The 13,093-nt window shown below is 37.3% G+C and overlaps 1 pseudogene; it reads left to right on the top strand.

Annotated features, from left to right (window-relative positions):
• The first annotated feature begins 685 nt into the window (after positions 1-685).
• Positions 686-13,093, top strand: part of LOC118836048 — a 38,833-nt pseudogene continuing 26,425 nt past the window's right edge.

Below are 13,093 nucleotides of genomic sequence, written 5' to 3'. Positions count from 1 at the left end.
GAGAGAAAATTTGGAACCCAAAAACTTGTGGAACTGAATTTTGTAAACTAAAAATAAAAAAAAATTAAAAATAATTATATCTCACCATTTACTAGTAGCCTTAGGATTTTGCTTTCACCTATAACTTTCACAGACTGAACTTTTTAGGTTGAATTAAATTTGAAGTGCTTCATGATACATCAACATTTTGTAGCCCTTCCTCCAGTCATGTGCTATTTTATGTAGTGTATGATATCTGAAATTTTATTGATAATTATAACAAAACAAAGAAATATGAATGCCCATTAAATGAATGTTTAAATATTTCAATTACAATAAACATGCCATTAGAACAATTATGTCTTTGTCTTATATTCACTTATTTCTCCAAGAATACTACAAATAAACTTGATTTAAATTTTTCTCAATGCTTATTCTGTTTGGTTTGAGAAGCATTTTTAATGATTTGTTTTCCATTATGTTAATAATAACACAAACCAGCCAAGATGGCAGAAAAAAGGTAGGGAGTTGCTTGGGGTCTCCAAAATTCCCTTCCAAACAATGTTAAAATAATGCCTCAAGATGAGTTCTGGTGCAGCAGAACCCACAAAAGGATGAGGGGCAAAAACCTTTCCAAGCCAAGACAACCTAGAAAGTTAGCAGGAAAGGTCTGTCACAGAAGTGTAATAGTGGAACATGGTACAGCATGGACAATGAACCAGCAATCCAGCAGCAGGCCTTGGAGGCAACTCAGTTTGCAAGAGTGGATCCTGGAGATCTCAGCCCACAGAAAGTAAGGAGGTCAAAAAACAGCCAAAAGGAGATTACAGTGGTATCTTTGCTGGACTAGGTGCAGGACTCTATATTTTTGCCAACACATGGATCTAGGTCTCAGTCCCAGGACAAAGAGGAGCTCTAGCACATCAGAGCTTGTGGCTCCAAGGGATTAGGAACCCTGGTCATAGTTCCATGGTGAAAAAGAGTGCTTGTGGTCACTCAGAGACCAGAACATAGATCAGAAGAGAAGCAAACACACCTCTCCTTAGACCACACCACCTTGAAAGAACTGAAAACATACAACCCCTCACAATTGGTTCTGACAACAGCTACACATGCATGCATGTGCATGCGTACACACACACACACACACATAAACCCCTGAAGCTTGGAACAGTGCTTATAGTGCTTCCTCTACCCTGGGAGCAGAGACAAACATGGACATAAAGTTAGAAGTCAAGAAATAAATTGGAAAAATGAACAAACAACAACAAAAGGAAAATGATCATAAAAAGTTACTATGGTGACAGGAAAGATCAAAACACAAAAAGGGTGTTGGTCTGAGGCCCCCAAATAATTCCTAGAACATTTCAAAAAGGAATAAAAACAAATAAGAGAAATAGAGAAAACATTTGAAAAAGAAATGAGAGAGATGGAATAAAATCATCAAAAAAAAAAAAAAAACCAAGTCCCCAGCTTGGTAAAGGAGTCGCAAAAAATACTGAAGAAAACAACACCCTAAACAAGAAAATAGGCCAAATGATAAAAGAGACACAAAAATCCACTTTAGAGAAGAACTCCTTAAATAGCAAAATCGTCCAAATGGAAAAAGATATACAAAAATTCACTGAAGAGAAGAACTCCATGCAAAACAAAATTGATCACCTCAAAAAAAATGTACAAAAATTCACTGAAGAAAAGAACTCCTTAAAAAGTAAAATGGCCTAATGGAAAAGGAGGAACAAAAAATTCCCTGAAAAAAAGAATTGCTTAAAAATTAGAATTGGGTAATGAAAGCTAATGACCCCATGAGACATCAAGAAACAATAAAACAAAATCAAAAGAATGAAAAAATACAAGAAAATATGAAATATATCACTTGAAAAACAACAGACCTGGAAAATAAATTGAGGACAGATAATTCAAGAATTATTGGACTAACTAAAAGCTATGACCAAAAAAAGAATCTGGACATTATCTTTCAAGAAACTATCAAGGAAAACTGTATTGATAGTTTAGAGCCAGTAGGTAAAATAGAAATTGAAAAAAAACATCTACTAATCACCTCCTAAAAAAAATCACAAAAAGAAAACTTTAAGGAATATTAGGGCCAAATTCCAGATTTACTAGGTTAAGGAGATAATATTGCTAACATCCAAAAATAAAAAAATTAACTATTGTGGAGCCATAGTCAAGATAACACAAAATTCAGCAGCTTCCAAATTAAAGGATAGGAGGACTTGGAATATGTCATTCTAGATAGCAAAAGAGCTGGAATTACAACTAAGAATCGCTGACCCAGCAAAACCAAGTATGATCCTTCAGGAGAAAAAAAGAGTGATACCCAATGAAATAGATGACCTTCAAGAATTCCTGATGAAAAGACCAGATCTGAATAGAAAATGTGATTTTCAAATATAAGACTCAAAAAAACCATAAAAACGAAACTGGAAAGATATAATGTAAGGGATTCATTAAGGCTAAAGAGTTTACAGTTATCTCTCCCAAATCACAGGGCTCTAGGGCATGGCACCCCCAGGATCTGGAAAATCCAGGTAAAAATCCACCTTCCCTTCATACCAGAGAAGTCTATTTTTTCTTTTTCTTTTATGGGATGTTTACAGTGTTATTGTAAAATTTCAGTTAAGTATTTGGTCATATATAGTCTCTGGGTTGTCTGCTGGCTTTCATGTGCTGTCTGTGACTTCTGCAAAACTCTGAAAATATTTCCATCTAATTTCTTATGCCTACCCATGATATACTGAAACCATGATGGGGAAGGTCATGGTGCGAAAGTTTACATTCTTAGGTTGGAAAGATGATACTTGGAACTCCTAAGAATTTTATCATTTTTAGTGAAATTAGAAGGTGGCTATGGAGGGTATGAATATTAGTTGAATATGATGAAATGATATAAAATTAAGAGGTGAGAAAGGGGAATGCATGGGAAGAAGTGGAAGGGGGAGGTAGAATAGGGTAAATTAACTCACATGAAAGAGGCAGAAACAGCTTTTATGGTGGAAGGGAAGATGAGAGACTTGGAGGGGGAGCACTTGAACCTTACTCTCATCAAAATTGGCTCAAAGAGGAAACAAGATACACTCTTCAGTATAGGTAAGTAATGTAAGAGGGGAGAGGGAAAAGAGAAGGAATCATGCTAATAAAAAGGAGATTGGATTCGTGGAAGCTATATATAGCCATAGCTTCCATTGCTTTGTCTAAACACCTGCTTATTTACATCCACTGTCCATTTATCAATTGGTGAATGATTTGTATTTTTATAAATTTGACTCAGATCTCTAAATATTTGAGAAATGAGGCCTCAATCAGAGCAGCTTGCTGTAATCATAGTTATGACTACTGTGTATTTCCTTCCATCCTATTTTCCCTCATTTATCCTATTCTCTCTCTTTTTCACACTGTCCATCCTCAAATGTGTTTTGTGTCTCACTACTGCTTCCCCAATTGTGTGTTCTTGCATTCAAATGCTCATTTCTAGATTTTGCAAATATATTTATTGAAACCAAATCCAGAAAAAGAATACAAGTTTTACTAATAAATTTACAACTTGTGGTAACATGATACATATTGCTATTGAGTTACGAGCTTGTGGTAAAAGTTTTCTGAAATTAGTAAACTAATTAGTAAATTAGTAAAAATTCTTTTTCATATTAGAATGGTTAAATTCTTCAAATGCATTGGTAGTAGCTATTGGAGTAAATCCATGAAGATTTTAATGGTGCAGAGAAAATGACTGTACAAATTCGATGAACCCTATTAGCATTGATATGTGTAAGTAAATTAATTTTAATCTAAACATATTTTTATGAGCTTTCAGTGAGTTACAGGCTTGGATTATTTTATGTAAAACTATTTTATGTAAAAGTACAAGTCAGTCAGTTGGTCAATAATCATTTATCAAATGCTTAAGTGATGGAGATAAAAAATAAAGGTAAAAAGAGCCTCCTGCCATCGAGGAGCTCACTTTCTAATGGGTAAGAACATATCCAAACAACTATGTATATATAAGGAAGACTCAGTGACAGCCAGAAGATGGAGTAATAAAGAAAAAAATTGAGAAAGAAAGCAAGTGGTTTTTTTTGTTTTGTTTTAATTATAGAGCCTTTAATCCAGAGAGTACAGCAGAAAGGCTGTGTAGAAATGAAGTGGGACATCATTTGTCATGGTTGGGTTGGGAGTAAGGGAGAAGGTATGGGGGTTGACTGGAAATGGAGTGTTTAGTGTAGCAGTTAGAGGTCCAGGATCACTGCAATGGGGTGATTATGATATGTTGCTATGCTGACTAGCTCCAGTCATGCTGTTATGCTCTTCTACAAAACATATTGATGTATTGTATTTTTCTCCTTGTTCACAGAGTGATTTATTTACAAAAATCCTGCCATAGAGTCTAACATTAAAAAAAAAAACTTAGTTATAGATGTAGGAAATATTGCCCTTCACATGTAGCATAGGAGTGGTGTGTGGCTTAAAGGGAGGTAGAATTGACATCTCTAGCTTTTTCTCTCCCCACCTTTATCCAAGGGAGACTTTAATTCCTGCCAGGAGGGAAAGCAAGAGGTTAGGGCAGGGGACATTCTATTCTCTTTAGGGAGAGAATTTACCAGGTTAGAATTATATTTATTTGCTGTCTTAAATATTACTAGTCTAGCGGACATGATTTTTAGGTTTAATCTAATTTCTTATCATTGTTTCAGTAATTGGGAAGAAACAGGATCATACTTTATATCCATGGCTTGAGTCTCTTTCTACAAATACCAGTTCTACAACAAATACACATAGTAAATAGTCAATAAAAATTTTTATTCAAACAGCAAAATAAAAATCAGAAGAAATAAATTACAGAAAATATATATCAAACAATACAGTGTGAAGGAGTTCTCCCACTGAGAGGGAGGTAATTCAACTCAACCAAGAGAGAATGCTAGATCTCAATAAAGGGGAAGTTCTCCAAAGTGTCTAGTATAACCAACTGGGGAGAGGGACATGACAGAGGCCGTTAACCTAACTATTATGAAATTTGTGCTGTGGTACATGGACTAGATGATGTCAATAATTAGAGACTTACAGTGAGGTAAAACTACAGTTTATTCATTCAAGCTTGTGATACACCATCAGTAGTCAATGAATATATTTGTGTCATAATTCAGCAGGTGATATTTATATATTGTCCCCACTCAAAGCTATGTGAGACAGACAGAGTAATGAAAGAGGAATTGTGTTATGCTCTTTTGTCCTGTAGAAGAGGAAAGAATATCCTTATTAGCATAGTCATTCTCACTAGATCAAAGAGAATTGCCACCCTTTATCATATAAAATATAGAGAAGGTGCAGACTTGTTTCAGCAATCAAAGTCCTCTCAGTCCTCTTTTGCAATCATAAAGCAATTTAGAGGCAAAGGAAGATACTGGAGAAAAGTAGCCTGATTCAAACTGATTCTAAGCTGAGGCAACATAGTAAAGTGGTAAATACAAAATAAAATGGAGTTATCTACATAAACTCTCAACAGATCATTAAGCTCCTAAAATTTCTCTTTGAATATTTTTGAGCTCATCATCCAACAGAAATTTTTCTTTCCAGTTACTCATGATGTCTTAAAGAACCAAAGTGACAGCGTATTCTCAATATTCATCCTCTTCCACTATTATTATCCCCAATTTTATAGAAAAAAGAACACACTCAGAGAATTTAAGTGACTTCATAGTTCTAAAGCAGGAAATGGACTTCAGAAGTCATCTAGTACAATTCTTAGTTGTTTTGGTTTGTTTTTCAATCAATAAGGAAACTGAGGCCCAGGGACATTAATAAATTACTGAAGATCACAGAAGTAACATACACTATAAGTCAGATTTGAACCTAAGAACTCTGACCCCTGAGCCAATATTCTTTCCATTTTCCTTGATATCATAGGAGTATACTGCTTTGTGTGTGAGTAAGGATTTTAATCTAAGTCTTGAGGATTCTAAGTCTAGTTTTGTATCCCCTATGCCAGCTTCCATGGGGAATATTTTGTATTGGTTAATGTAGAATATTTGAGAAATCTAAAGACAAATGAGGAATGAAAGCATGGAATAAGGACATTTACACAAAATTGTAGGGGCTGAGCAGTGGATATTAATCAGGAAAAAGCAAAATAATCAGTAGATGGTGGAAAAATCAAACTATTGTGAGCTCAAGAGGTTTCTGAGAGTCATAGAACCTCTAGTTGTTTTTTTTTTTGATTGTCATAAATAGGGAAATGCATTTTATTCCTTAGCAAAATGGGAATTTAAAAAGACTGGTTGGTTGTTTTCCTTCATTCTTGAGGAAGACCAAAATGCTATCATTATGCTAGAGTCAAGTTTCAATGTGTCCAGCTGTGGCCGATCAACACAATTTGAGCTTGGAGTGCTTTACCACAGGTTGAGCACAAATAGCCCATGTGAACATGTGGAGCGGATATTCTAAATTTGTGCATCCTGCCTTTCCTTTGAGCTGTTTCAATTCTGTTTTTCTCAAAAAGCACAGCTCTTTCTTTGATCTGGGCATGCCATGCTGAGTGGTCCTGTGCCAGTGTCTTCCATGTCACACAATCAATTCTAAAGTTCTTAAGAGAGACCTTGAGAGTGTCTTTGTATTGCTTCTTCTGAACACTATATGAATGCTTGACCAGTGTGAGTTCTCCCTAAAATAGTCTTTTGGGCAATCGTACCTTTTGCATTCAAACAGTGTAGCCAGCACATCTGAGTTGCATCCTCTGAAGCAGAGTTTGAATGCTTGACAGTCAAGCTCAAGAAAGAACCTCAGTGTCTGGTACCTTATTCTGCCAGGTGATCTTCAGAATCTTCCTAAGACAATTCAAATGGAAACTATTCAGTTTCCTGGCATGGCACTGGTAGACTGTCCAGATTTTACAGGCATACAACAATGAGCTCAGCACAAAAACTCTATAGACCTTCAGTTTGGTAATCAGTCTAATATCTCGTCTCCCATACTTTCCTTCGGAGCCTCCCAAACACTAAGCTAGCCCTGGCAATGTGTGTGTCAACCTCATTATGTATGTGTACATCCCTGGAAAGCACACTACAAGGTAAGTGAACTTATCTACAGCATCCACAACTTCTCCATTTGCTATAACTGATGGGTACACTTTTGGATGGTATGGTGTTAGCTGATGGAGCTTGTGTTTTCTTGGTATTAATTGTTAAGCCAAAACGTTTTGATATAAAATGCTCAGCATCAAATAATGTAATCATTTAACAATATATATGTTACATATGTCTATATGCATATATGCTTATATATGTATGTTATATACCTATATGGTCCAAATCTTTCAAGTTTATCATGGAAATCCTAGGTGTTAAGTTATTTAATCACAGTGGACAGTAGTCAAACAGGAACAATAATGTTTCCTAGGAGAGACAAACCTCATGCTAAGCATGTACTGGAGAATATTAAGCCAAGAGGAAATAAACTTCTGTTTTCTTTAGTTTGCCTTGGGGTGTGGCAGAAATGTCTAATTGCCAATTAAGGGAAGCTGAGCTAAGAGCTACTTCTGTGAAAGAAGCTACCGTATATCAAGTTAAATTTGCTTAGCAACCCACAGCAGCTGAGCCCACAGCAGAGGGAACAGGTATGACAAATAGGTAATTCCTATGAACAGTTGGCTAGGAGGTTTGGCCAACTGAGCTATCGAAAAGAATATAAAGGATGAATATCTCACTTTAAAGATAGAGGACAAAAGCAAATTTGCAATTAGCTACAGAGGAGGCAGCTAGGTGGCTTTTTGGATATTCCACTGGACTTGAAATTGAAGGAATCCACTGATTGCTTCTTGAAAAAGATCCCAAAAAGAAAACTCCTAGGAATATTATAGCCAAATTCCAGAGTTCCCAGGTCAAGGAGAAAATATTGCAAGCAGCCAGGAAGAAACAATTCAAGTACTGTGGAAACACAATCAGGATAATACAAGATCTAGCAGCTTCTACCTTAAGGGATTGAAGGGCTTGGAATATGATATTCTGGAAGTCAAAGGACCTAGGATTAAAACCAAGAATCACCTACCCAGCAAAACTGAGTAAAACACTTAAGGGCAAAATATAGACTTTCAATGAAATAGAGGACTTTCAAGCATTCCTGATTTAAAAAAACAGAGTTGAATAGAAAATTTGACTTTCAAGTGCAAGAATCAAGAGAAGCATGAAAAGGTAAATAGGAAGGAGAGATCATAAAGGACTTACTAAAGTTGAACTGTTTTATTTACATTCCTACATGGAAAGATGGTATTTGTAACTCATGAGACCTTTCTCAATATTGGGTTATTTGAAAGTAATATATGTGTAGATAGATAGATAGACAGACAGACGGACGGACGGAACAGGGTGAGTTGAATATGAAGGGACAATATCTAAAAGGATAAAATTAACAGGTGAGAAAGGAATATATTTGGAGAGGGAGAAAGGGAGAGGTAGAATGAGGTAGATTATCTCACCTGAAAGTGGGAGGAAAAAGCTTTTATACTGGAAGGGAAGAGGGGGTAGGTGAGGTGGAATGAGTGAAGCTTGCTCTCATTGGATTTGGCTCAGGGAGGGAATAATGTACACATTCAGTTGGGTATCTTACTTACAGAAAAGTAGAGGAGAAGGGGATAAGAGGGACTGATGACAGAAGGGATGGCAGATTGGGGGAAGAGGTAGTCAAAAGCAAACACTTTTGAAAAGGGATAGGGTCAAAGGAGAAAATTGAATAAAGGGAAACAGGATAGGATGGAGGGAAATATAGTTAGTCTTTCACAACATGACTATTATGGAAGTGTTTTACATAATTATACATGTATAACCTATTTTGAATTGCTTGCCTTCTCAAGGAGGGTAGGTGGGGAGGGAAGAAGGGAGAGAATTTAGAACTCAAAGTTCTAAAAACAAATGTTTAAAAGTTGTTTTTACATGCAACTGGGAAATAAGATATACAGGCAATAGGGTATAGAAATGTATCTTGGCTTCAAGAAGGTAAGGTGAAAAGGGATAGGGGATGGAGTTAGGTGATAGAAGGGAGGGCAGACTGGGGAAAGGGATGATCAGAATGCATGACATCTTGGGGTAGGAAGGAGGGTGGAGATGGGGAGAAAATTTGTGGCTCAAAATAGTGTAGAAATGATTGTTGAAAACCAAAAATAAATTTTAAAAAATCTTTACACACACACAAATAACTGTCAAAATTTATGACCATCACTTTTTTTTCTTCTGCTTATTCATTTGAAAATTGTTTCTCTCCATGGTACTGAAGTTGCAGTTTGTCTTTCTCAAAGAGGACTATGATATCGGGAAGATGATGCCATGACTTGCAACTGAATTGGATTTAAGTGAGGGAGGGCTGTGCAAAGTTACAAGCCTCACTTTCTCCTCCAGATCCATCTGGGTCCAGTGGCCAGATATAGATCAGGACATTTGGAGATGATCCAGGATGCAGAGGGAGACCATGGCCTTTTTAAGCTAAGTTATTTCTGATTTCTCACTTTGAATGAGGCAATGCCCATTCAGTGATTAGGGCTGTTTAAGAAGTCAGTCAGGGGATGGCCCCTTTAATAATTAAAAAAATCAAACTGGGAATGGAAGATCCTCTGAGTTTCTGGCCAAAGGAGAAATAATTACTATTTACATTCATTCTGAGCCATGGGGGCCCAAACGACAACCATTAAATAGTACATTAATGACAGCCAGAGTGAACTGGATTTCAGGCATGGGCTTTAAGAAAGAAATCTACCTAGTAATCCCCAAGATGTCTAGGTAGGTTTCAGCCTTCAAAATGTACCTGCCTTTGGGCAGAGCACCCTTAGGTAAGGGGATGATATCCCATGTGGGGAGAGGAGAGGAGAGGAGAGGAAGAGTTGAGTTGCCCAGCTGGAACTGACCACTTGTGTCCCCAGTGGGGCATCTTGGACTATTCACAGGTTGCTACTTGTCCTTTGTTCTCAAAGAGAACCATGAGATCAGGAATAGGATGCCATGACTGGAGAGTGAATTGGATTTAAGCGATAGAGGGTTGTACAAAGTCTCTAGTCTCACTTTCTCCTCCAGAGTCCATCTGGGTCCAGTGGCTAGATGAAGATCAGGACAACTGGAGAGCCCAGGATACTGAAATAGCTAAAAGTCAGAGGTTTCAAAGCTACTGGATTGGTTCTCCTTAGCCATATCTTATAATTCTTCTCCCGTCTCTCATTATATACATATGCTAGCAACTATTAGTATTAAAGTGTTACCTGGGGCACTGAGAGTTTTAGTGACTCACATAGGCAGCATCTGTCAGTGTCAGGTCTTGAACCTAAGTCTTCTGGGTTCCAAAGCCAGTTCTCTATTCACTGCTCTATGCAGAATCCCTCTTAATACTTAATACTGTCCAAAAAGGCAATAGTCAATATTGAAGAATTATAGAAAGACAAACCCACTAATTCATTGTTGGTCAAGGTGTGAGTTGGTATAACTATCCTGGAAAGTGGTTGGGACTATGCAAATAAGTGACTAAAATCAAAATACCCTTTGGCTTGTTCATTATACTCTTTGAACCATCATTTTCTATATACCCCACAGCGGTTATTGACAAAGAGAAAGGCTCCATATAAAACAAGATACTTATAACAACATGTTTTGTTGTAGCAAACCACTGGAAAGGAAATGCATGACATAAATTGGGGAATATATAAACTAGTAGTGGTAACTGAAAGTAATGGAAGATATTACTGTGCTGTAAGAAATGATGAATGTGATAAATGTAGAGGAGCACTGAAAGACTTAGTTGAACTGACACATAGTGAAGTAAGCATGGCCGATAAAACAATATGCATGACAATGCATAACAATGAAAATGGAAAGAACAATAACACAGAAAATCGAAAGTCAATGTATCAAAATTATAAAGATCAGTCATGACTGTTCTTGGAGCTGAGAGGTCCACAAGTGTTGGACATTGCACATATTTTTGCACCTCTTCAATGTCTCCATTGGTTGTGCTATTTTTTTGTTCTCTTCTTTTTTTTACATATTATTTGTTATAAGGGTTGGAGCTCTGACCAAGAGAGGAAGACAGATTTTGGGGAAACTATGATGATGTAAAAAACAAGACAATGATAGAACAATTTTATAAAAAATAAAAACAACAGATATTGTCCTTTATTCTCAAAGAGGACCAAAATGACATCACTATGCTAGAGTCAAGATTCAGTGTGTAAAATTGTGACCGATAAGACAAATACAAGCTCAAAATGCTCCACCACAGGTTAGGCACACAGTCCATGTTAACATTTGGGGTGGATTCTCTAAATCTGTGCATCCTGTGTGTCTTTGAGCTGTTTCAATTCTGCTTTGCTCACAGAGCACAGCAACTTCTCTGATATGGGCATGGCATGCTAAGTGGTCCTGTGCCAGTGTCTTCCATGTCACATAATCAATTCCAAAGTTCTTAGGAGAGACCTTGAGAGTATCCTTGTATTGCTTCTTCTGAATACTATATGAATGCTTGCCCTGTGTGAGTTCTCCATAAAATAGTCTTTTTGGCAAGTATACATCAGAGTTGCACTCTGAAGCAGTTTGAATGCTTGGCTGTCCAGCTCAAGAAAGGACCTCAGTGTCTGGTATCTTATCCTGTCAGGTGATCTTCAGAATCTTCCTAAGATAATTCACATGGAAGTGATTCAGTTTCTTGGTGCTGGTATATTGGCCAGGTTTCACAGGCATACAATAATGAAGTCAGCACCCGTAGACCTGCAGTTTGATAGTACAATACCTCTTCTCTCCGATGCCTTTCTTTGGAGCTTCCCAGACACTGAGCTAGCTTTGGCAATGTGCACATCAACCTCATTATCAATGTGTACATCCCTGGAAAGTACACTACCAAGGTAAGTTAACTTCCCCCAGAGCATCCAAAACTTTTCCATTTGCTTTAAACAATGGTTCCATATATGGATGGTGTGGTGGTGGCTGATGGAGCACCTCATGCTCTTTTTTTGGTGTTGTTAGGCCAAATTAGCACAAACAGCAGATAATTGATCCATACTTTATTGCATCTCAGCTTCAGAGGCTGCATTGAGTGTGCAATCATCTGCAAACAGAAAACCATGTACCATCACTCCCTCTACTTTTGTCTTGGCTTGTAGCTTTTTCAAGTTTAAGAATTTACTATCATTGTGGAATTTGACCTCAATGCGTTGTTCATCCTTATTGAAAGCATTTGACAACATGACTGAAAACATCATACTAAGAAGCATGGAAGCAAGCACTCAGCCTTGTTTCATTGCACTGGTGACTAGGAAAGCACTAGAGAATTGTCCATTCTCCAGAAGCCAGGCAAGCATGCTGTCATGAAATTGACATACTATGCTAGTAAACTTTCTTGGACAACCAAATTTTGACATAATTTTCCATAAGCCCTCATGACTGACAGTATCAGGGGCCTTGGTCTGATCTACAAACATTGTATACAGATATCTGTTCTGCTCCTGGAATTTCTCCTGGAGTTGTTGGGCAGCAAACATTATATTGACCATTCCTTGGCCCTTTCTGAACCCGTATTGGCTCTTAGATAGATGACCATCTTCCAGGTGAAGGATCAGCCTATTATGGAGGACTCTGAAAAGAATCTTGGCAGCAATGACTAAGAGAGATACCCACCATGATTGTCACAGGACAATCTATTTCCTTTGCCTTTATAGAGATGGACAATGGAAACATCCTGGGGGATAATCTCCTCTTGCTGTATAACCTGGAAAATTTCAGTCAACTTTTGTATGAGCGATGGACCCCCTACCTTGTAAATCTCAGCTGGAATAGAATCAGCACCAGGTGCTTTGCCACACAAAAGGAGCCTAAAAGCATTCAAAACCTCTTCTCCTAGGGAGGGACTGACTTCAACCTGAGCTAAATGGTCAGTGGCCTCAGCATTGATTGATGATAGTCTGTTGAGAACACTATGTAAGTGTTCAGTACATCCCTCTATGTCATGTCCTTATCTCTAATCAATGTGACTCTGTCAGCACTGAGTAGTTGAGATATGTCTTTGGCCCATAAATGCCCTTCAGGGCATCATAAAAGCACTTTGGATTATTGCTATAAGCATAAAACTGAAT

The sequence above is a fragment of the Trichosurus vulpecula genome, chromosome 1 (genome assembly GCF_011100635.1).
Source record: "Trichosurus vulpecula isolate mTriVul1 chromosome 1, mTriVul1.pri, whole genome shotgun sequence".
NCBI lineage: Eukaryota > Metazoa > Chordata > Mammalia > Diprotodontia > Phalangeridae > Trichosurus > Trichosurus vulpecula.
This window is presented reverse-complemented; position numbering and strand designations above follow the sequence as displayed.